Source organism: Canis lupus, chromosome 3, assembly GCF_003254725.2.
Source record: "Canis lupus dingo isolate Sandy chromosome 3, ASM325472v2, whole genome shotgun sequence".
NCBI classification, from domain to species: Eukaryota; Metazoa; Chordata; class Mammalia; order Carnivora; family Canidae; genus Canis; species Canis lupus.
This window is the reverse complement of record NC_064245.1, coordinates 41,679,630-41,705,907: the sequence shown is the minus strand read 5'-3', so window position 1 is coordinate 41,705,907 and position 26,278 is coordinate 41,679,630. Positions and strand designations below refer to the sequence as shown.

The 26,278-nt window shown below is 41.6% G+C and overlaps 1 long non-coding RNA gene across 1 annotated transcript in view; it reads left to right on the top strand.

The window, feature by feature from the left end:
* LOC118354356 (uncharacterized) overlaps positions 1 to 25,417 on the top strand; it is an 86,038-nt gene extending 60,621 nt beyond the window's left edge. Inside the window, exons 2-3 of the long non-coding RNA XR_004814770.2 lie at positions 19,608 to 19,719; positions 24,681 to 25,417. This is a non-coding gene — a long non-coding RNA (uncharacterized LOC118354356). The remainder of the gene's footprint in view (positions 1 to 19,607; positions 19,720 to 24,680) is intronic.
* Positions 25,418 to 26,278: the final 861 nt, after the last annotated feature.

Genomic DNA, 26,278 nt, shown 5'->3' with positions numbered 1-26,278 from the left:
CAGAAGTCTCACTATGAAGATATCTCTTTTCCTTTGAAATGAGTAAGTAACCCATAGGGTAATGTTTTGATATCATACAAATATTCAGGCCCCTGAAACATTTCCCCTATGGTTTTACCAGCCATTGAAGACTTTTGCCTGAATCAATTGCTACACTGGGGTTTGTACAGTGGTGATTTTCTAATTTTATACCTCTACATTAGCTGACATTTTTAAGGAAGAGCTTTCTCTCTTTTTTTTTCAGGGTCATTGACATCTATTATTAATGATTATGTATTCATTCAATATATTATAATTAACCACAGTCATTATTATTTTGGTGTAAAAATTGTCCTAAATTTGGCCAGCAGGAATTCATTCAAATTTTTTGGGCAGCCTGGTGGCTCAGCGGTTTAGCGCTGCTGTCAGCCCAGGGTGTGATCCTGGAGACCCGGGATAGAGTCCCACGTCAGGCTCCCTGCATGGAGTCTGTTTCTCCCTCTGCCTGTGTCTATTCTCTCTCTCTCTCTCATGAATAAATAAATAAAATCTTAAAAAAAATTCTCTTATGTCCTTTTGATATGATTGCATCAATCTCTGAGTATTGCAGTGGACCTAGAATCAGCTATTTCTCATAGGATCCCAAGTTCCTTTCAGTGAGAAATGGTATTTAGAGACCACAGTCTGGGCACAAGGGGTGCTCTTGCTATTTATTGGCTTGTCATGCTTCCAGGCCTTCTAAATAGTAGGAATGCTAATGGCTTATATTCTCCAAAGTTTCTTGTGTTTTCTATAATTCTAAAAAGAAATATGTCTTTTTTTTATGCTGGTAAAATGTGCATAACATAGAACTTACCATTTTAACATTTTATTTTCAAATGTACAGGTCAGTGGCATTTAGTACGCTCACACTCTTGTGCAACCAATACCACTGTACAGTCAATATGATGTGCTTTGAAGTATCTTGAAGTATTTTTTGCCTTTAGTTGGTTTTGCCACCAACACAAAGTTATACAAGTCATTTCTACTTGTTTTCAATTTTGTGGGGCTGATTTTCACCATCTTGATTTAACTTCGTTTTTTAATCATGTAAAGTAAATAAGTGACTCTGAAGTCATAACTCTGCCAAGGTACATTCATAGTTACCCTTTGACCCTCTTTATTCCTGTTTTCCACAGGAAACCATTTTAATTGTTTTTATTTTATCTATTGTTTCTTCTTGAAATGTAATGCAATTATATGTATATTTTTATACTCTTACCTTTTTTTATGTAAAAGGTAACATTCTTTAAACACTGTTCTCCACCTTGCTTTTTTCACTTAACAACATATCCTAAAGGTTGCCTTATATATCTATACAGAGATCTCCCTCATTCCTCTTTATTACTGCATAGTATTTGAAAACCATTGAGTACCATACCTTATTCAACTAGTTCCCATTGATGGACTTTTGTGTTGTTTCTGGAATCTTTTTTTTTAATTTGTTTTTATTGAAGTTCAATTTGCCAACATATAGTATAACACCTAGTGCTCATCCCATCAAGTGCCCTCCTCAGTGCCCATCACCCAGTTACCCCAACCCCTTGCCCATCTCCCCTTCTGCAATCTTTTGTTCATTTCCCAGAGTTAGGCATCTCTCATGATTTGCCTCCCTCTATAGTTTTTCCCACTTAGTTCCCCTCCTTTCCCTTATAACCCCTTCCACTATTTCTTAAATTCCCTGTATGAGTGAAACCATATGATGATTGTCCTTCTATGATTGACTTATTTCTGGAGTCTTTTTAGATCTTGCTCTAAATCCAACAGGACAACCTGGGAGAATAGCACCATGCCTATAGATAGAGAGAGAGGGAGAAAATGGCAGTGGTGGAAAGCCAGGTGGGAAGTGGTTGCCAAAGAATATACATTGCCTACTTATTGGAATCTTCAGTGGAGGTTTCCAATGTAGGGAATCTTCAGGAAGCCCATGAAAGTGCCCATGAGAAAGTCAGCAACAAGTATCTTCTAGACCCAGAGGGATCAAAATATCCAGTCAAGTAAAGACTCGTACCCCCTTATTTCTCCTCCCTCCATCTTGTTTAGTCAATATAAGAGGGAAGATGGGAAGAGGTAGTAGAAGTGAACAAGGTCCCCTTCCTTTGTCTTCCAGGCCTTCCCTAGTGTAACCCTGTGATTGACCATACAAACTGGAATACTTAGTTGCTTTTATTATATTATAAGAATATTATATTATAACAATAGTTTCACTAAAACTATTTTAAAAAATAATTATTGCTTTAAAGAAATATTTTAAATCTTTGATTGGGCTTTCTCTAATAGACCATAATTATTTTAATGATAAAATACTCTCTCTACAGGTAACTGGCAACTTCAGAGCAAATTCTGTGTAGTATTCTATTTCTTCAGGATTCAAGATGTGTGAATATTTTAACCAAAATATTTTCACAGCTATTGTCATTTTGCATTCATCCAGAGAAACTTTCTTTGATAAATATTTGCACAAGACAAAAATAATCAAATAAATTATTTTTATTTATGATTGTTTTTAATGTTTCATCAACTTTAAGCACTGCAATTTTTAGGTCTTTTTGATTATACTCTACTCTGTTACCAAACATAACACCAAACTTCTGCTAGAAAGAAGGAGCCCCTCCCCAAATCATCCACACCATTTATATGGGTTTTTTAAAGATTTTATTTACTTATTCACGAGAGACACAGAGAGAGAGGCAGAGACATAGGCAGAGGGATAACCAGGCTCCCCACAGGGAGCCCAATGTGGGACTCCATCCCAGGACCCCGGGATCACACCCTGAGCCAAAGGCAGATGCTCAACCACTGAGCCACCCAGGTGCCCCCCATTTTTTTTTATATGCTTGGTTCCTCTTGCTTTTTAAAAATTGAAATAAAATTCACGATTTTAAAACGCACAATTCAGTAATATCTATTCCTCTTACAGTTTTGTGCAATCATCAACCCTATGTAGCCCTAAAATGTTCTTATTACCTCAAAAGGAGACATCATTCTCATCGAGCAGTCATTTCCCTCTTCCCTCAACCCCTGACAGCCATCGGTCTACTTCCCATCTCTATGGATTTTCTAGGTTCTGGAATTTCATATGAGTGGAATCATACAATATGTGAGCTTTGTTTCTGGCTTCTTTCACTGAGTATAATGTCTTCAGGGTTCATCCACCTTCTAGCATGTACCAGTATTTCTTCCTTTTCTTATGGCTAAATACTACTCCAATGCATTTCGTGTATGCATTCATCTGTTGATGGCCATTTGGGTTGTTTATACTGTTTGGCTATTGTGAAAGGTGCTGCTATGAATATTGCTCTACAAGTGTTTGTTTGAACACCTGTTTTCAATTCTTTTGTATTTATCGAAGGAGTAGAATTTCTGGGTCATCTGATAATTCTGTATTTAATTTTTCAAGGAACTGCTAAACTATTTTTCACAGTGGCTCTACCAGTTTAGTCACCAGCAATGGGCAAGGGTTCTGATTTCTCCACATCCTCCCTGACACTTGGTATTTTCCATTTATTTATTTATTACTATTATAGCCATCTTAGTGGGTGTGAAGTGGCATCTCATTGTGCCTCCCTTGCTTTTGTGGAGAAAAAAGAAGTAATATCTTCCCGCTTCAAACATTACTTTTGATCATTGTGGTTGACTAAAAAGCTTTCAAAAGCTGATTTTCTTTTCTTTTCTTTCTTTTTTTTCTCCATTCCTGGAATACTTGGTTGAATATTTCCAACTGATTTGTTGGAATCGTTCATTTGGAACAAAGTACAACCAAAATGCAACCAACATTTGGATGATTCATCTTTGGGAAAGTTTAATTTCATTACAGGATATTTTAGTTGATTATAAAATACTCCTTCAAAGGCCCTAACATGTCTCATGACTCATGACTATTGCAAAAATGAAACAAACTCTAAACACATACTGCCATGCTGAAGTGTTTTTGTACTCAGCATCATCTCAGTTGCAAAAGTTTTGTAGTTCATTTTGTAGTATATACAGATAGATAGGTAGATAAATATATATCCAACACTTTTATTTTGAAAATAAAATATTTCAGTCTGTTTAGAGGAGTTATAAATTACCTGTGCACCACAGTCAATTCCAAAACATTTCTGCTCCAAACTGATTTGGATTTCTGTTCAATTCCAAAACATTTCTGTTCAAACTGATGTTTTCACAATTCTATGCTCTACCAAAATTTGTAATTCTATTATCACTGTAAGGACAAATGATTTTATCTTCAATGTTGAACTTCTTGTTAAGATTTATAAAAGCAGGGGCACCTGGGTGGCTCAGTGGTTGAGCATCTGCCTTTTAAAAAAAATATTGTATTTATTTATTCATGAGACACACACACACACACACACACAGAGGCACAGACACAGGCAGAGGGAGAAGCAGGCTCCATTCCATGCAGGGAGCCCCACATGAGATCCGGGATCTCCAGGACCACACCCTGGGCTGAAGGCGGCGCTAAACGGCTGAGCCACCTGGGCTGCCCGAGCAGCCTTTGACTCAGATTATACCAGGGTCCTGGGATCGAGTCCTACATGAGGTTCCCTGCAGGGAGCCTGCTTCTTCCTCTGCCTATGTCTCTGCCTCTCTTTCTGTGTCTTCCATGAATGAATGAATGAATGAATGAATAAATAAATAAATAAAATCTTTTTAAAAAGACTCATAAAAGCATCCATATAATGTCAGATCTTTCACTGTTGACAGAATGAACCTCCAAAGGCCAACTTCAATTCCATAAATTAGACAAAATATTATTACTAGAGTTAACTGGCATTCTGTTTGAAGCATCTGATGTCACTGGTGTAAATCAGGCATCACCTGTTTGCAAAACTTCTGCTGCTAAAGGGGCCAACACATTAACAGCTATGGTTTCACTTTTTACACATGCACAAGAAAATAAAGAATCAAAAATAAGCAAAATTAATTTACAACAAAGACATTTGATCTAAATGAAAAGTCGTGGTCATAGAAGATATGCTAAATTCTGCAGAATGTAAAGGATGCTAGTGCTTTGTCAGCAGATTGTTGTCTTTGGGTTTCATGTGGGCAATAATACTGCTACAGCTCCTCAGTGGATGACAAATGTCAACAAATATTTTGTGCAAGTTATATATTCATCATCTGATTTCTGAAGGAATGAAAATTCACTACTCAACATTTCATTAAACATGCACTAACACTGTTTTTGAGGTCATTGTTGCCAAAAAGGTTTATCACACATAATAAAGCATTACCAATTAATAATGGTACATTACCATAGCACAAACTTCCAGTTTATTCTCTGAATGCTCTCCAACAGGATCACAGCTTCTATTTTCTGCACATATTTCTTCTCTCACACCTAACCTATTATTTTCCACATTATGCTGACTGTCCAGGGAAACCTGGAAACTTTGTGACTTAGCACACACCGTGGTATAGCTGGCTGGTACACCAAGTGGCTGCTTGGTCCAACAGCATTGATTACTTCCTCATCAGTGTTTGATAATGAAAGGAGCCACCTGTCCCCAAATGCTTATGTGTGTGCACACTATTCTTTTAGCCACCACCCTGCATGCTGTCTCTGAAAAAAGGGAATTATTTAATGCTCAGTCTGGAAAGTGTTGGGAAAGAGTTTCACTCAACTTTCAGTTTCCCTATTGTGTCAAAGTGAGAACTCTATTCATTGTGCATGATTCATGCATGCTCCTAGTAGAGACCCCAGAAGAAAGGAAAAGCCCCAAATGGAGATCTATCAAAGTGATATCAGCTTCTTTAAATGCAACTATTGCTAACACTACTTTATTAAAAAATGAGAAATCTGGGACAGAGACTAAAAAAGACAGGATGCCGGGACAATATGCATGAACTGGGACTGTTTTAGACAACCTCTGATGTGTGGTCACTCTGTCCTTAGCTGTCTGAAGAGGAGAAGTCTCAGCTTTGAATGAGCATTAAAATAGTGACTCACATCCTGGCCTGGATCCTTATAAGTTGTAACTTAAAGTGCCTCTAGGTTTGTCTATTGTTAAAGGGCAGGCAGAAAGCTATGGGGCCAGACTCTGGGAAATTTGAAGGCATCCAGAAAGAAAAATGAGCAGGGCACCAATATCTAGCCACCTGTGATAGAATTCCAATGAACGACCAAGGAATCAAAAGGAACTTCCTTCTGGAGGGATTTCTGAAATTGAGCAGCACCCATATGACACAGGGGAGAGCATGGAATCAGGATTTTAAATAAAATCACTCATACATGTGCTCCCCTCCCCAACTTTTCCATTTTGTTTTATTTATTCTTTATTCATTTCAATTTACTTTATTTTTTATATTTTTTAAATTTAAATTCAATTTTCCAACATGTAGTATAACACCCTCAATTTATTTTAAATAAAATCACTCATACTTATGCTCCCCTCCTCCAATTTTTCATTTTGCTATGTAGGAGCACCACACTAATGTTTAATTTATTTCTACATTTTCAATTGTTTTACCCCTATTGTGTTCAAGCTTAAAGAAATGTCTATCTCCTGGGCATTTTGTAATGATGTAGGACTTAATTATTTTTAAATTCCAGTGTAGTTAACATACGGGATTATGTTAGTTTCAGGTGCACCATGCAGTGATTCAACAATTCTATACATTCCTCAGTACTCATCATGGTAAATGTATTCTTAATCTCTATCATCTATTTCACTCCCCCCTCCCACCCCCACCCCCTCCACTGTGGTAACCATCAGTTTATTCTCTATAGTTAAGAGTCTGTTTTTTGGTTTGTCTTTCTTTGTTCATTTATTTTGTTTCTTAAATTCTACATATGAGTGAAATCATGATATTCATCCTTCTCTGACTGATTTCACTTAACATTATACCCTCTAGCTCCATCCATGTTGTTGAAAATGGCAGAATTTCATTCTTTTTTTATCAGTGAGCAATACTTCATTGTGTGTGTATATTATATACATATAATCATTGTGTGAAATATATAAATATACATTTATCCATTCTTTATCCATTTATCTATTGATGGATACTTGGGCTGCTTCCATAATTTGGCTATTGTAATTAATGCTGCTATAAACATAGAAATGCATATATCCTTTTGAATTAGTGTTTTTGTATTCTTTGGGTAAATATCTACTAGTGGAATTGCTGGATCATATGGTAATTATATTTTTAATTTTTTGAAGAATGGCCACACTGTTTTCCACAGTGGCTGCACCGGTTTACATTCCCACCAACAGTGCAGGAGAGTTCCTTTTCCCCACATTCTCACCAACGTTTACTGTTTCTTGTGTTTTGATTTTAGCCATTCTGACAAGTGTGAGGTGATATCTCATTGTGGTTTTGATTTGCATTTCCATGATGATGAGTGACATTCAGCTTCTTTTCATGCATCTGTTGGCCATCTGGATGTCTTCCTTGAGAGATCTGTTCATATCTTCCCATTTTTAATTGGATGGTTTGTATGTGGGGTGTTGAGTTGTAGAAGTTCTTTATATAGCTTGGATACTAACCCTTTATCAGATATGTCCGTTGCAAATATCTTCTTCTCTTCCACAGGTTGTCTTTCAATTTTGTTGGTTGTTTTCTTTTCTGTGCAGAGTTTTTTATTTTGATGTAATCCTAATAGTTTATTTTTGCTTTTGTTTCCCTTGCCTCAGGCGACATATCTAGTCAAATGTTGCTACAGCCAATGTCAAAGAAATTACTGTCCGTGCTTTGTTCTAGGATTTTATGGTTTCCAGTCTCACATTTAGGTCCTTAATCCATTAAATTTACTTGTATGTATGGTGTAAGAAAGTGGTTCAGCCTCTTTTTTTTTTTTTGCATGTAGCTGTCCAGTTTTCCCAATACCATTTGTCTTTTTCCCATTGCATATTCTTGTCTCCTTTGTTGGAGATTAATTGACCATATAATTATGAGCTAATTTCTGGGCTTTCTGTTCTGTTCTATTGATCTATGTGTCTGTTTTGTGTCAGTACCATACTGTTTTGATTACTACAGTTTTGTAGAATATTGTGAAATCTGGGATTGTGAGAACTCCAGTTTTGTTCTTCTTTTTCAATATTGCTTTGACTATTTGGGGTCATTTGTGGTTCCATTCAAATTTTAGGACTGTCTGTTCTAGTTCTGTGAAAAATACTGTTGGTATTTTGATAGGGATTGCATTAAATCTGTAGATTGCTTTAGGCAGTAGGGACATTTTAAAAATATTTTAAAATATTGTTCTTCCAACCCATGAGCAGGAGTATCTTTCCATTTGTTAATATTATCTTCAGTTTCTTTTTCATCAATGTTTTATAGTTTTCAGAGTATAAGTCTTTCACCTCCTTAGTTTAATTCCTAGGTATTTTATTCTTTTTGGTCCAATTGTACATGGGATTATTTTCTAAATTTCTCCTTCTGCTACTTCATTATTAGTATATAGAAATAAAACAGATTCTGTATATTGATTTTGTATCCTGTGACCTTACTAAATTCATTTATCTGTTCCAGCAGGGTTTGTGTGTGTGTGTGTGTGTGTGTGTATATGTGTGGTGTCTTTAGGGTTTTCTATATATACTATTATCTCATCTGCAAATAGTGAAAATTTTGCTTCTTGCTTAGCAATATGGATATCTTTTATCTTTCTTTGTTGTCTAATTGTTGTGACTGGGACTTCCAGTACTATTTCACATGAAAGCAGTGATAGTGGACATCCTTGTCTTGTTTTTGCCTTAGGGTGAGAGCTCTCGGCTTTTCACCATTGAACGTAATGTTATCTGTGGGTTTTTTTCATATATGACTGAGGTATGTTCCCTCTAAATTGCCTTTGTTGGGTAGCCCAGGTGGCTCAGCAGTTTAGCACGGCCTTCAGCCCAGGGTGTGATCATGGAGACCTGGGATCGAGTCCCACGTCGGGCTTCCTGCATGGAGCCTGTTTCTCCCTCTGCCTGTGTCTCTGCCTCTCTCTCTCTCTGTACTCTCATGAATAAATAAATAAAATCTTTAAAAAAAAACCTAGTATCTTTTTATATGTTTGTAGGATTTATCCATTACTTCTAGGTTGTCCAATTTCTTGGCGTATAATTTTTTATAATATATTTTATAATTCTTTGTATTTCTGTGGTGTCACTTATTTCTCCTTTTTCATTTCTGACTTTGTTTATTTGAGGCCTCTTTCTTTTTTGTTTGATGAGTCTGGTTTATCAATTTTGTTGAGCTTCTCAAAAAACCAGCTCCTGGTTTCACTAATCTGTTCTGTTTTTTGTTTTTGTTTCCATTTTGTTTATTTCTCCTCTAACTTTTATTATTCCTTCTTTTTGCTGATTATGGGTTGTTTTGTTGTTGTTTTTGCTCTTTTTCTAGCTCCATTAGGTGTAAGGTTAGTTTGCTTATTTGAGATTCCTCTTGCTTCTTGAGGTAGACTTGTATTACTATAAACTTCCCTCTTAGAAGAGCTTCAAAGATTTTGGACCATTGTATTTTCATTTTTATTTGTCTCCATGTATTTTTTATTTCCTCTTTGATTTCTTGGTTGACCCATTCATTGTTTAGTAGCATTTATAAATACATATAGCACAAATACATATTTAACCTCCATGTATTTGTGTTTTTTTCAGATTTTTTTTTTTTTATGGTTGATTTGTAGTTTCATAGTGTGGCGGTTGGAAAAGATGCATGGCATGACTTTGATCTTCTTTAATTTGTTGAGACTTGTTTTGTGGCCTAATCTGTGATCTATTCTGGAGAATATTCCATGTGCACTTGACAAGAATGCATATTCTACTGTTTTCAGATGGAATGTTCTGAATATATCCATTAGATTCATCTGGTCCAATGAGGTCATTCAAAGCCATTTTTTCCTTGTTGATTTTTTTTTGGATGATATATCTATTGATGTAAGTGGGGTATTAAAGTTCCTTACTATTATTGTATTACTGTGGATTACTTCATTTATGTTTGTAATTAGCTGTTTTATTTATTTGGGTATTCCCATGTTGGGTGCATAAGTATTTACAATTGCTATATCTTCTGGTTGGATTGTTCCCTTTATGATTATATATGTCCTTCTTTGTCTCTTTGTTACACTCTTGATTTTAAAGTCTATTTTTGTCCTATGTAAGTATTGCTACCCTGGCTTTCTTTTCACTTTCATTTGCATGATAAAGCTTTTCCCATTCCTTCTTTTTCAATCTGCATATGTCTTTAGGTCTGAAATGAGTCTCTTGTAGGCAGCATTTTTTTTTTTTTTTTTTTTTTTTTTTTTTTTTTTTTTTTTTTTTTTTGTAGGCAGCATTTTTATCCATTTTATCCATTCTGTCACGGTATGTTTTTTGATTAGAGTGTTCAGTTGATTTACAGTCAAGGTGGGTGATTCTTTTATTTATTTGAGAGAGAGCAAGGCAGAGAGGGACAGAAGGAGAGGGAGAGAGAAACTTAAGCAGACTCTGGTCAGCACAGAACACGATACGGGACTCGATCTCACAACTCTGAGATCATGACCTGAACCGAAACCAAGAGTCGGCTGATTAACGGACTGCACTACTACCTGGGTGTCCCACATTCAAAATGATTATTGATAGGTATATACTTGTTGCCATCTTGTTACTTGTTATATGATTGCTTTTGTAATTCTCTGTTCCTTTCTGCTCTTGCTTTCTTCTCTCCTGGTTTGTTGGCTTTCTTTCATGATATACTTGGATTCCTTTCTCTTAATTTTTGCATATCTATTATTGTTTTTTTTATTTGTGTTTACCAATAGGTTTGTATATAACATCTTATGCATATAGCAGTCTATATTAAGTTGATAGTTGCTTAAGTTTAATCCTATTTTTTACTCCTTTCTTGCTTATGTTTCAGGTATATAGTGTCATAAATTACATCCTTTTCTTTTGTGAATCCCTTGACTGATATTTTAATTGCTATTGTGCTTCCTATTTTTTCTTACTCTTACTTCTGGTCTTTCCTTTCCAGAGTCTCCTTTAATATTTCTTGTAGGGCTGGTTTAGTCATGAATTCCCTTATCTTTTGTTTGGGGAACTATTTCTCTTTTTGTCTATTCTGAGTGATAACCTTGCTGGAGAGTATTCTTGGCTGCAGTTCTCCCCCTCCCCCCTTTCAGTTCTTTGAATGTATCATGCTACTCTCTTCAGGCCTGCAAAGTTTCTGCTGAAAAATCAGCTGATAGCCTTCTGGGGTTTCCCTTGTATGAAACTGTTTTCTTTTCACTTGCTGCTTTTGTTTTTTTGATTTTTGATTTTTATTTTTAAAAGATTTTATTTATCCATTTGTGGGAGACGCACAGAGAGAGGCAGAGACATAGGCAGAGGGAGAGACAGAGTTCCTGTGGATTGATTCAGAACTCAATCCCAGGACCCCAGGATCACAACCTGAGCCAAAGGCAGATGTTCAACCACTGAGCCACCCAGGCATCCCAAGATTTTTTATTTTCAAGTCATGTTTACACCCAATGTGCAGCTCTAATTCACACCCCCAAGATCAAGAGTTGTATTCTCCACTGATTGAGCCAGCCAGGCACCTCTCTTGCTGCTTTTAAAATTCTCTCTTTATCACTGGTTTTTGCCCTTTTAATTATTACATGTCTTGGTGTGGACCTCCTTGGGTTGATTTTATTGGGGGCTCTCTGTGCCTCCTGGATCTAGATTTCTGTTTCCTTTCCCAGATTTGGGAAGTTTTCAGCTATCATTTCTTCAAATAAATTTTCTGCCCCCCTTTTACTCTCTTTTCCTTCTGGAATCCCTATAATGCAAATGTTATTATGATTGGTGGAGTCATTGAGTTTCCTAAGTCTATGTTTATTTTTTTTATTATTATTTATTTATGATAGTCACAGAGAGAGAGAGAGAGGGCCAGAGACACAGGCAGAGGGAGAAGCAGGCTCCATGCACCGGGAGCCCGACGTGGGATTCGATCCCGGGTCTCCAGGATCACGCCCTGGGCCAAAGGCAGGCGCCAAACCGCTGCGCCATCCAGGGATCCCTATGTTTATTTTTTAATTATAATTTTTTCCCTCTCCTGGTCAGTTTGATTGCTTTCCGTTACTATGTCCTTTGGGTCCCTGATCCATTCTTCTGCTTCTTCTAGTCTACTCTTCATTCCCTCTAGCGTATTTTTTTTTAATTTTATTTATTCATGAGAGACACACACAGAGAGAGAAGCACAGACACAGAAAGAGGGAGAAGCAGGCTCCATGCAGGGAGCCCGACATGGGACTCGATCCCGGGTCTCCAGGATCACACCCTGGGCTGAAAGCAGCGCTAAACCACTGAGCCACCCAGGCTGCCCTCCCTCTAGTGTATTTTTAATTTTAGTTATTGAGTTCTTCATCTCTGTTTTTTTTTTTTTAATGTTTCTTCTTTGTTAAGGATCTCACTGAGGTCCTCCACTTTTTTCTCAAGTCCAGTGTGTATCTTTATGATTGTTACTTTATATTCTCTATCAGGCATATTACTTATCTCTGTTTCATTTGGTGATTTTGTTCTGTTCTTTCATTTGGGATATATTCCTCTGTCTTATTTTCTCTACTCTTTTTTTCTATGTAGGAAAGTTGGCTATATTTCCTGCTGTCAAAGTGGTGGTCATATGGAGAAGAGGTCTTATAGTGCTCTGCAGTGCAGTGTCCCCTGTTCACTGGAACCTAGCACTTCAGGAGTGTCTCCTATGTGTGTTGTGTTTGCCCTGCTGTTGTGGCTGAGCTGCTTTTGCTTTCAGTCCAGTCATCTACAATGGCTCTCTTTCCCTGTTGTAGGCAGAGTTTGGTCCCCGTGTCTTTCACGGGCTAGCGTGGGGCCATTTTGGGCTTGAGTTGAGTCAGACCAGATATTTTCCAGAGATGCAGTAGCACTGAACTGCAGGGCACTTTCCCTGTTTTGTCTCCTAAGAAGCTTTTTCTGGTGGGCAGGGCACGCAGTCAGACCAGATGTCTGTCTCCAGTCCACCACTGGGGTCAAAGCCTGACAGTTCTGTGTGGTTATCTTCTTCTCTCCACAGGGTAGAAGCCACTTTGGAATGGTCCTGGCCCCTGTTAGGACTGTGTGCACACTGCCAGGCTTGTGGCACTGCTTTGGATGGGCTCCAATCAAGGACATACAGGAGGAAGCAGGTCTGCAGGAGAACATGGGGGCAGGGTGCCTGGTGTTAGCAATATTTGTGCAGGTCTACTATGGGAGGGAACCTGTAGCAGAGGCCTGGCTGGAGGGGCTGCATCTGTAAGGGATTACGAGGTGGGATATGCCGTTAGCAAGTTAGGTAGTGAATGCTGGTGCCATGCTTGTTCTTGCAGGTGTCTGTGTGTCCAGGCTGGGCTGTGGGGAAGGGAAATGGCACCTGCCAGCTCCTTTGTTCTTGGAGAATTCTGCCAAAGATTCCTTGCCCTTCCAGGATATGTTCTGAGATTAGTGAATAGATCTCTCTCCTATATGTCCTGGGTGTTTTTCAAACTCCTGTTCCTGAGCTGTATCTCTGTGTGGCTGTTCCTTGTGGTGTCTCTTTAAGGATGGGGGCTCAGTTCTCTCTCGCTGTCCTGGCTCTCCCAGAGCTAAACACATTAATTTTTAAAGTTCCAGGTATTAAGCCCTGCTGATTGTAAGAACTGTTGAAATTTGGCCCCTCTGGTTTTCAGAGCCATATGTTATGGGTTTCCTGGTGTGAGGGTCTGTTTCTCTCCCCTCTTTGCACCCAAGGCATCTCTCCATCCCATAGACAGTCCCGTGTGTCCGTTTAACTCCCAACCAGGCCTCCACACTTCCTACCCTCTTCAGTGTGGCCTCTTCTCTACATTCAGCTGGGGAGTGTTTGTCCTTCCAGTTTTTGGGTCATTTTCTGAGTTATTTATACTGACGTGGGTGTTATCCAGTTGTATCTGCGGGATGAGGGGAGCTTAGGATCTTACTAACTCCACTGTCTTCCCAGGAAGTCTGGGAATAATTTGTTAATGAGCCTCCTTTTTTAACATCATACAAGAAGCTTGTCATGGAGTGACCATGTTATTGAAAGTGGGACCTTTAAAACCTTAGAAGGCTATATATTTATTCCAGCCATGATGATAAAAATACAAATAATAATAGTGGATATGTATTAAGAACCTAAAAGATGCCAACCTGTGTGCTGGGTACCTTCTCTGGGTTATTTCATTTAATCCTCACAACAAATGTGTTAGTATCACGTATCAGGTGTTAGTATCACGTTATAGATAAGGAGACTGAGGCCCAGGAAGGACGTTAAAAGTAAAATTTTCAAACACATAGATAGGATGTGTTAAATTCTTCTTGGCGTCTAAGGCACTCAGCTGAGTTTCAGAGCCTAATCTTTTGGGTGGTAAAACATGAGTGGGTTGCAGTGCCCCATCCTGCCTCCCAACCAGGGTGGGTGAGAAAACACAGAGATACAAAACAGTGGGAAACACAAGGCAGATTGGGGTAAAATCAATCACAAAGAGGTCAAAACATCTGGCATAGGTATAGAAACATTAGAAATCAGCACATGGCTACTTGGAAATATGTGCGATGACTGCCCATCCCCTTCGTGGAATATTCTGGCAAGAACCCGCGTTTGTGTTTCGTCTCAGAGGTGGCTGCCTGTCTGCGGTTACACCACGGCTCATTGACCTGGGCTCTGAGTAGTCCTTTTTGATTCCAGGATGAAAAGGGCTATTTGAATGGAACTTTCATTCACTTCTGGGTCTGCCTGCCCATCAAGTCTGAGGGCAGGTCTGCAAAGGGTTCCTCTGTGCCAAGGTGAGCCACTGCCAGCCTAGAGCCCTGCAGGTAGGACACCTTCCTTCTCCACTGATTTCTCACTTCCTCTTTTTGCAAGTCTCTGTTTAGATTGTGATTTCCTACCCTCTCAGCTAACATTGTTTAGAAATACCACTACTTCTACCAATTCATCGTACTTTTCATCCTTGAAAAAAAAAGTGGTTAACACGGCGTGTCTAAATATTTCAATGTTTATTTGCTTTTTTTAGCTTCATGGCTACTAAAAAGTCTGTTGGTTCTCTTTTAAGAATATAAATTTAATCACTTGTTTCCAGGGGATCAGCATTTCTCTGGGGACAGGGACAGAATAATATATACTGTGCCAAATCATCTTACCATAATGATAGCACATTTAAAACCATGCAATGTATCAAGTATCAAATAAATACCAGACCAAAAGACAGTCGGTTACAGGTAAAATTTGATTGCTTTTAAGCCAGTTACATAAAAATTAATTATATTGATTTACTTCTACACTGTAAGTTAATTGAACCCTTTAACAGAAATACCTTTTGAGTGAACAGGAAAGTTTTAAGGAAATGTATTCCCTAACCTAAGTAAAGGGTGTTATGTGATACAGTACACGAAGGAAACCCTCTGAGCAAGACATCAGGATGTTTTATTTGAATTAAAATAGGCAATTAGGAAATAGCAAGTAGGAAATGTCAGAACCAGCTGTCCCAGCAATCGCTTCTTGTTCCTGAAAAGGCAGAGGCCCCCAGTCCAGGTACCCCAGTGGACGTGTGCATGGCGGCGCATGCGAGGGTTGGGGACTGTGCCAGAGGCAGATCTCCTGACACTGCATCTCAGACAGAGCTCCCCCTGCCATGCCCGGGGCTTGCTCCTGGCCAAGGAGCTGGGGTGGCTCAATGTTAATCTGTCGGGTAGGAGCCATACGGAGAGCTGGTAACGGATGGGTCCTGAGTACTTACCCTGCACCTTTTACAATTATGTCCATTTTACAAGCACAGGTTCACCCTGTGCTCATGCACTCCTGTAAGGAGCACATTCCCCGTGCTCACCGAAGACGGGAGAACTGCGCTGAGAGGCATTCAGTGATCTGCCAAAGTCACACAGATGGGAAACAGCTGAACTGGACTGTCCTCATTTGGTGTGATTCTGTGCTACGTATCCTGCTTCTGGGCTCTGGGGTTCAGTAACAATAACAACTCATTGAACCCACAGCCCAACCCTGCAGGGTACATAGTCTCATCAGTCCCATTGAACAGGTAAGGTTGTCAAGGCATAGGAAACAGGGAATGGAGCCAGTCTTGTACAAGATTGACCAAGCTGCTAAATCTGAGATGGGATCATCATTTCTCTGGCCGCCCAAACCATGCTCTTCCTCAACCACTACATGACACTGCCTCCTGGTGACTAGCTTCCTTTCTTTTACACCCTTCTCTGCCAGCTTTGGGAGAGCAGGGCACTGCGTGTTGGCACGGAATGGACGTGTATTTACATACTGGGCACTTCACCATGGGCATCGGGGTGGCTCCCCCCAGCGGCTCTTCAGCTGCATATGCTGGCCAAGAGCTGGGGCAAGGACCCAGGGATGTGGGTGGAACAGCAAGAGCATCTCTCCATGCTACAGGACACAGGAGGAGGGGTGAATAGTACCTGAGTTAGGATGGCATGGGTTGAGTCCACGCATGGCAAATGGTGGACCCAACCATAACGAGTGAAGAAACCAAAAGAGGAAAACAATATTCTACATACTCATTTGGAGATCCAAATATCTTTCTGTTTTACAAAACATATTTGTTAAATGTGTTGGGAACTTTGGGTTGCAACAGAGACCCAACTCAAAATAGGTTAAACATCGAAAGGGAATTTCACTCAACTAAAAAGATGGCTACATCCAGGGCACAAATGCTGACTTTGGATCCTTCTGCCTCCCTGTCCCCATTCTCCTTTCCTGTGCCGTGGCTCCTTGTCTCCTACTCCAGATGGGCTCCCTGCTAAGGCCAGGTAAGATGGCCCAGATGGCCTGGCTTAGCCATTCCATTAGAAACCCAATCTTTTTTCAATTTAATGAGTAGCCATTCCCCGAAGGACCTCTCTTTGCCCCTGTTTGAGTCCTGTAGTCCTCCCAATCACTGTGTCCAGAGGAAGTGATCCTATGTTTGGCCAAGACTGGGTCATGTGTCTACTCCTGACCAATCTGTGTGTCTACGCCCATCTCATGGAAGGGAAATGAGAGGACCATGATAGGGCAGCAGAACCATATTGATGAGGGAGGGCTCTTCCCCAAAGAAACGGCTGTTGGGCAGACACAAACAACATGACCGCAACACTTAGATCTCCCAATTTCAAAAAGTTATGAGGGAAATTATGTCTGGTGCAGCTACCCCTGCCTCGGGGAAAGTCAAGTCAGTGCAAAAAAAAAAGTTACTAGAAAATTCAGAGATAGTTTGCACCTATGCTCAAGGAGCTCATATGAAAATCTGTCTGAGCCTTAGACTCTAAGGTAAAGACCTTTCAAGAGTGTTCAGAATTTTAAAATAAATCCTAAAAGGTAAAGAATAAAAACTTTTGCTGGTCTTCTGCAGATGAAGTACAAACTAGATGGAAAAATCAGAGGTCTTACTCCCTGGCTCTGGGGTGGCATGATGGCATGGATTGGTGCTGGAGGTTCTCTGGGGTCTGTCCACCCTGCAGGCTCCCCCCTCCATACTCCCCTTCCAGGCCTGGGCCCCACAGCAGGGCACGGGGTCACAGCCAGGCTCACCTGGGCCTCTGGGGCCCAGTTAAGGACTTCTGCTTCCAGGGCTTTCCTCTGCCGCTCACAAGCACTAAATTCACATCTTTTTATCCCCATTTTCCAAAAAAGGCAGCAGACTCTCCTCCCCCACAAAGCAAATAGAAACCAGCACATTCTAGGAAGGCCCTCCCTAACCGATGTTTGTGCTCATGCCATTACTGAATATTCCCGCTTCCAACGGCTGCCCACCTCTCCTTAATGACTGCTCTATTTCAGCAGCCGGCCCTCCATAAATCCTTCCAGGCGTTCTACTCCAAACAGGCCTCTTCTCACGCTGGGGCCAGCCTCCTTGCCAGCCGTGTAAACACCCTCCAGCTCCCCGGGGAGGCTCTGACGTGCCCGGCCTGGCCTGGGCATTGATGATCCTTGCAGCCAGCGACAGGGGGGCTGCCTCCTGCCCAGGGCTGAGAGAGGAGCAGATCAGCACCGTCCAAATGGGAAGAGTGCCCCGGGCGGGGTTGTAATGAGGCATTTATGGTGCAGAGACGGGCCCCAGGCAAAACTGGGCAAAAGGTGTGGCCTGAGACATTTCTGAGGCATTAATGTATGTTTCCTTCTCTGTGTTTTTCTCTCCCCTCCACCCCATTTCCAAGCAAGCAGTCAGGGCTTTTGGAAGTCTTACCTCAGGGATTTTTGCTCCATTAAAAGTGCAAAGCGTGTGTGTCTGTCTGGGGGGAGGGGATCCTGTCTTGAAACACTCCTGGATGGAATTTGCTGGAGGTCCCAAAGCAAGAGGGGGGGCACATAGGAGATTGTGAAGACAAGGAAAGATTCTTGGGGGTCTTGGGGCAACTGGGTCTCCTCTCCTAAGGTTACTAGACTGGACAATGCTACCGAACTGAAAGATACCCTGTAGGGAACTGGTCTCTTGAGCCAGGCCACCATGTTAGCATGAGGGGCAGGAGTATGCCCTCCTGCCATGTCCCTGGGGCCCTGTGGGCCTCTCTAGTTTTTGTGAGGTGACAGGAGGGAGTTCCAATTCTGAGTCAGTTGAGGGGTCCCCTCGATTCCACCAGCTGGGGGTTCAGAATTGTCTGTAAGTTTATTTAAAGATGTAATATGCAGAATTGGGGCCCCTACAAAGATGTCCCGATCGCAATCCTCAGAACCGGTGGACATGCTATCTTGACAAAAGAGAATGAAGGACGCAGGTGGAAATAAGATAGCTGATCAGCTGACCTGGAAATAGCGAGACTATCCTGGAATCTGCCGGTGGTGGGCTCAATGTAATCACAGGTGCCCTTAAAAGTGGAAGAGGCAGTCAAAAGAAGAGAATCATAAGGAGATCTGAAGATCTTATGTCTCTAAAGAAGGAAGAGGGCCATGAGCCAAGGAATCCAGGTGGCCTCTAGAAGCCAGAGAGGGTGAAGATAGGAATCCAGCCCTAGTGTCTCCAGAAGAAACATAGCTCTTCCAACACCTTGATCTTTGCCCAGGGAGACCCAGGTTGCATTTCTAAACTATAAAATTGTCAGATAATGAATCTGTTATTTTAAGCCACCAGGTTCGTAGTGACTTGTTACTACAGCTATAGAAAACACATACAAAAGACAGTAAATAGAACCAGTATTTCTTACATACTGTTTTTTTGACTTGGTCCCCTTCCTCTTGGCAGCTTCTCCCCTGCTTTGCAATGATTCCTCAGGTTGTTTAGGTCTCTCTCAGGGGCCGCACCAAAATTCAGTCCCACGGGTATCAATTTCACAGACATTCCCTGTATGCTATGTGCAGAATGCCAGGACCATGCACTGGAAATGGAAGCAAGGACATGACCACTGCCCTCAGGAACAGTGAGTTAGAGGAGAGCTAGACACACATGTGACTGATCCAGGCACGAGGCAGGCTGTGGCAAGCATAGTTCTAGAAGTATGAACCAAGTGCTATGCGTGTAGAGGAAGGAATGAGATAAGTATCAGCTGGGAGAATCTGAATTACTCATTTCGTTTGAGGAAAAAAGCCAAAGGTAGGATTGAAGTCAACCAGGGATGAGAGCTACCTGGCATCTGTACCTTAGTTATCTATACCTTGCCCATGGCAGATATCACTAATCAATCACCAATTCCTTTTTTTTTTTTCTACAGAGCTCTGACTTTGCCTCAGAATCTTCTCTCAGCTTTGTGCTCCTGGCAGGAAACAGCAATTGAATGGATTTGGCACTGGTGGCAAAATCTATTTGCTACATCTGTAGTTAAGGTATTTATCACCAAGATGGTGTCAGGCAAGTGATGTAGAAAAGAAATGTTCAAACTTCAATTGCTCCTACCCTCTTTATTGCTGCCTGAAGTTGCCCTATTTGAGCTATCTGTACTCTTTTGTACGTCCTTAGCCATCCAGGATTTTCTGGTTATCTAGGGTTTCTACCCCTAAAACATCTCTGGCCTATATTGTAATCCCTCAGGGCAAGACCATACAGAATGTTCCTTCTGGGCCAATAATGAAAGAATTCGATGACCTCTCTCTGGACTTCATGCTCCAAATTGAGGGCAGCAAGGATTGGTGTGAAGTATAAGAAAGAAGGTTCAGAAACTAAATTTTCAAAAGATGAGTTTCTGAAAGTGAAACTGTCTTTTCCAAGCACATTTGTCCTGGGGCGATGGCAAAGTCAGCTTGGGTAGCCACAGGAGGGAATACAAGCCAGCATCCTAAAAATTCCACAAAGGTGGAATGGATGGTAGGCAAAGTAGCCTATGAATGCTGGCATGATCTTCCCTGGACTACCTATCTTTAACATTTTATTATTTTTATTTTTTAAAAGATTTTATTTATTTATTCATAAGAGACACACACACAGAGAGAGAGAGAGGCAGAGACATAGGCAGAAGCAGGTTCCATGCAGGGAACCCGACGTGGGACTCAATCCTGGATCCCGGGATCACGCCCTGGGCCAAAGGCAGACACTCAACTGCTGAGCCACCCAGGTGTCCCCTATCTATAACATTTTTTTTATTTTTTTTAAATTTATTTATGATAGTCACACAGAAAGAGAGAGAGAGGCAGAGACACAGGCAGAGGGAGAAGCAGGCTCCATGCACCGGGAGCCCGACGTGGGATTTGATCCCGGGTCTCCAGGATCGCGCCCTGGGCCAAAGGCAGGCGCTAAACCGCTGCGCCACCCAGGGATCCCCCCTATCTATAACATTTTAATTGTAAGTTAATGCATTCTCACTTTTTAAAAATCCAGTCCTCCTTGAAAAATTCGATCCACAACACAAATGTTTGTGGTTAAGTACTTTTTTGTCTGCTGTAAATATAAATGGAGTCATGATCATGCTGAACACACCGTTATGCAATGTCCTCATCCTCACTTGCTAATCAGTCCATGATGGCACATTTGGGAGCTGGGGCCAGGCTGGGTTCTGGAGCCAGGTCTCCTGGGATGAAATCCCTGCTGGCACTTCCCCCATGAGTGACTCTGGATAAGCTCCTTCACTTCTGTATGCTCCCCTATAAATGGAGTATTTCCTCCAGAAATACTACTAAAAATACTACATTTTCTTTTACAAAATTCTTATTTTGGGCCAATATAGTATATCATGTTTGTTCATATAACATTTTAAAACATCTATGTTATCCAGTCCATGTTACTGTCTCAATTTAGCCCAGATTCGAAAGAGATGCCAGTCACTGTGGTTCCATGGCCCCTCTTGATGGTCACATACTTTCTTAGTTCTCCTTCCTGGGTCTAGACTACTGACTCCCACAGCTACCATCTCCAGTGCCAAGGAAAACCACCTTATTGGTAAACTCGGCAGCTTCTGTAATTTCCCGAGACCGTAGCTCTCCTAAACATCACTAACCACCCTCCCCACCCCCCGGACAGAGCTGGTCAGATCCTCAATCAGGCATGGCCCATCCACAATAACCTCTATTATGTCGCTGATCACCCATATCATGACCTTTTCTTACATGTCCACCTCCTCTACTACACATGTTCAAAACAGAACTCTTGATTCCCCACATTCTCCACACCTGCCCCTCCTGCCCTCCTTCCCACCCCAGTAAACAGCGCCCCGCCCCCGTCCTTTCAGTTGTTCAAGTCAAGAACTTTGGCATCACGTTTGCTTCCCCTCTTTTCCTTACCCCCCACCCCATCCATCATCGTATCCCAGGGCTTTAACTCCAAAACATGTCCCGCCCCCTGCCCTTGCTGCCACCTGACCTCATCCCCATCCAGTTCAGAGCCGTGGTCATCTCCCACTGTATCAGGCAATACCTTCCCAACCTGTCTGTCTCCTCCTTTGCCCTGGCCCAGTCCAGACACTGCTCAGCAGCCAAAGGGATTTCCCTACAGAGCAAAGGGCGTCATGCTACTTGACAGCTTCAAAGCCTTCCGGTGACTTTCCATGGCTCTTACAATAGAGTCCAAATGCTTTGCCATAGGCTACTGCGGCATTCATCTGGATCCTGCCCTGCCACCACTGCATCACATACCGCTCTTCTCCTGGACCATGCAGACCCCTGGCCTCCTAGTGGTGCCTTGAGTGTGCCAATCTGTATCTGCTCTTCGGTGCTCTCCCCAGGACTGTCCTCCTCTTTTTTTTTTTTTAATATTTTATTTATTTATTCATGAGAGACAGACAGAGAGAGAGGCAGAGACACAGGCAGAGGGAGAAGCAGGCTCCTTGCAGGGAGCCCGATGTGAGACTCGATCCTGGGGACTCCAGGATCACACCCTGGGCCGAAGGCGGGCTCTAAACTGCTGAGCCACCCAGGGATCCCCGGACTGTCCTCCTCTTGATCGCAGCTGCTCTTGTCTCTTCATCTGAGGCTCAGCAGAAAATCCTCCTCCAAAAATCCTCCCTGATGACCATTCTAAGAAGACTCTTCCCAAGTCACTCACCAGCACATCACCCTGTTTTATTTACCTCTCTTACTACTTTGAAATTATCCTGTTGCTGGTCCTTTTCTTGCCTTACCAGAATGTTAGCCCTAGAAAGAAAAGACCTATATTGTCTTGTTCATTGCTGAACACCCTGTGCCAGCAGGGCCTGGCACATAGTGGTGCTCAAAAAATATTTGTGGGATGAAGGAATATACAGTAATCCCTTTTGACCATCCTCCCACCCCTCCACCCCCCGCCAGAGAGGTTGTGTATTGATTTCAATGAGCTGCAATACCAGTGTTCTTTGCTAGAAGGAAAGTTGAATTTGAAGACTATTTGATATGATGGGTTTTTAAAGCTTGTGGTTTCTATCTATGCAAGTGACAGAAAGATTGGGGGAGGTCTGAACAGTGGAAAAGCCTTTTTGAGAGATGGAAATGTGTTGGAGCCACAGTCCCATCCAAAACCCACTTTGAATCCTTAATGCTTTGAGACAATTAAGAGAGCAAAAAGTGCCTACATAATTCTCATTTTTAAAACAGCAGTCTTAGGATTCCTAGCTTTGATGGTGTTCTCAACTAATTAAGAAATCTTGACGTGACTCAAGATAGATATAATGGAAATGGAGTCTCTGAGACTTTAGATATCTATAATAAGCTTCAAATCAAGTACTAGGAAAAGGTTTTCCTGATCGAACAGCCATCCTGAAGAAACCAAGATGTTCAAATTGATGTGTCCTTGGACCATTCGATGGGGTTGCATTGCCTCTAAAAAGCATCATCTGTCTGCCTTTACATTTGGAATTATTCAAAGCCAAAAAAAAAAATATGTTTATTGTATCAAGGGAGGCTGGGGCACCTGTTGGGTTTGTAAATTGCTCATCTGCACTTGAAAAACTTCATCCAAGGAGTGGCAATTGGGGTGAGTATGTCAATACTGTTGAGACTCTCTCAGTGAGAAAACCAGGGATGGTCTTGAAAAGTGATATGTTATATAACATAAAGTGTGCTTTTGAGTACCATCTCATCTGGTATTTGGAACATAGTGGCTCATGGCGGGGGAGGGTTGGATGTGCAAAGGGAGCACAGTCCTTGAGGGGGTGTGGGACTAGTGTGCTGTCTGAAACAAAGCCCCCTAGATGATTTGTGTATACTTACCTGGGGAATCGTGACCCCCACCCCCACACCACCCCTTGAAATCACTCCACTCATCGTTTTATTGAACTTACCCTTGAAAAAGTGGAGCTGACCAAAAGCAAATCAGTGGATTCCTTGGAGCTAGGGGTGGGAGAGAACTATATAGCTGGACACAGGGGGAACTTGCTGGTACGCTGGGAGTCTTCCAAAACTGAATAATAGTTGCACAATTGTATAAATGCACTAAAACTCATCCAGCTGTACACTTGAAATGGGCGAATTTTCTGGCATATAAATTAAATCTCAACAAAGCTGCTAGAAAACAGATCAACCGGAATGGAATATGAAGATAAAACATTTGGGACAGAGCATCCAAACCATGCTCACCTTTTCCATCCAACTTCTCCAGCATTCCCTGTGACATCACTGAATGGTGTTGTATCTGCCCAGATTGGTGGGTGTCTGCCACCTTTGGCCACATCTCCTTTCTCCCTTCTCACCCACAACTGACCTGTTCTACCTTTCTAATATCTTAAATCTGCTTGCGTCTCCCATCCCTAATGCCACTGCCTAGTTCAGGCTGTCATAGTTTCTCTTGGAAGGCTGTCACCTTTTTTTTTTTTTAAGATTTTATTTATTTATTCATGAGAGACACAGAGAGGCAGAGACACAGGCAGAGGGAGGAGCAGGTTGCAGGGAGCCCAATGTGGGATTCGATCCCAGGACCCCAGGATCATGACCTGAGCCGAAGGCAGATGCTCAACCACTGAGCTATAAAGGTGCCCCAAAGGCTGTCACCTCTTAATGATGCCCTTGCAGTGCATCTCCTCCTCTACCTCAAGGATGAATTCCTTCAACAGCTCCCATGGCCCTCAGGGTAACACTCTAGCTTCTTAGCAGGGCATAGCTTAGAAGACCTCCTACAACCTACCATTTGTTTATTTCTCCAGCCTTATCTCTTGGCAAACCAAACCCTAAGCCAAATTGACCTACTTATCTTTATCTATTCCCTGAAACAAGATAAGTGTTCTTTCCCTCCTTCGCTCACTCAGCCTTCTCTCCACCCACAATTACCACTCTGGCAGAGACAGCTGGTTGCTTCCCAATGCCTCCCCTTCTTCCTTCCTAACAACCCTGACTTCACTTGAGCATATTGCCATAGAATTAAAGCCCTTATTCCCTGGTCTCTCTTGCAGCTCTGTGGAACAATTTGATTCTCTGCTGCTGCCTGGAATGAAGATGTCATGGCTGGAGCTCCAGCAGCCATCCTGGACCAAGAGATCATGCACGGCAGCAACAAGATAGAAGGACCTTGGGTTGAGGACATTCTGGAACCTCCATATCACCTCTGGCCTTTGTTTATGTATGAGAGATGAATTTCTACCTGTTTCAAATACTATTTTTTAAGTCTTTGTTATTTGTGGACAAACAAGACTATAATCTATATAAAAGATGCTTTCAAGCACCATCTTAGTATATGTGCTGCCAAAGTGAGCACTCAAGCACCATCTTAATTGACTCACTTTTCTGTCCCTCAGCCTCTTTTTTCCTGTAACACTCAGAAGAGATGCCACCTACTCAGAAGAGAAGCCATCCTGGCTTCCCAGATGCAGGTCAGATGCCCTTCCTCAGGCTTCAGAGCCCCTGGCATTGCTTCCCACCGTGGCACTGTTATGGATCAAATCTGTTGATATTTTGCCACCATTACCAGATTCCCTGAAGGAGCACAGGGCCTGACCATGGGTTCTCAGTAAGCTTGCTACATTTAAAAAAGAAAAAAAGGTGAGCCTGGGTGGCTCAGTCGGTTAAGCATCTGCTTTTGGCTCAGGTCATGATCCCAAGGTCCTGGGATGGAGCCCTGCATTGGGCTCCTTGCTCAGCGGGGGGCCTGCTTCTCCTTCTCCCTCTGCCTGCCACTCCCCTGCTTGTGCTCTCTGTCAAACAAATAAATAAAATCTTTTTAAAAAATAAAAATAAATTTAAAAAAAATGTTTTTTTTAACATCTAAGTGACTAACCCAAGGGGAATAACCATGCTGCAAATTTGAAAGGGAGCCAAGTGAGTGATGATTTCACCTTTATATCATCTGTCTCTCTTGATGCATCTGTAAATGACAGGTCTGGATACATCACATATATCAATAATTGTCACAAAAACAACCAAAACTTCACTTGCACATATTGAGAAATATGAACCATGCTCTTGAATTTGTAAAAGGTTAGATAAATCAAAATCTTTCCATCGAAGAGCCTAAGGACAGGCTACAAACGTTACTGACTGAAGAGGAAAATATCAAGATGAAAAGAGAAAATAAATGACTGCTCTAGGACAATAACTTGAAAAAACTCAGAATAAATCTTCAGGCCAGCTTATAGATTTAAAAGAGATCCCGATCTAGTTACAGACACCACCTACCCGAAGACACACATTAGGCACACAATCCTCGGTATGCCCGACTGGATTTTAAAATGACATGTTGATTTCATAATCCAACCAACTATGGGAACCAAAGTGGAAACTCACCATCCTCAAAGCCAATAAATCTAAGATGGGGGTGGGGGAGAGAAAGGAACTGAAAATAAGAGCAATGATGAAATTGAATTGAAGGCCAAATGAGAGTTCAGAGAGCAGAGGAAAGGAGACAATGTGGAAAAAACACGAATTCTAAGAATTAAAATCGCCAGCTCAAAACTTGTTGTGTGTATCGCTATAACAACTTTGGAAGCCTCAGAGGTCCCAGTGGTGCTTATGGGTGACAGTGATCTCATTTGGAAGCACCTGTTGATGCCAAATT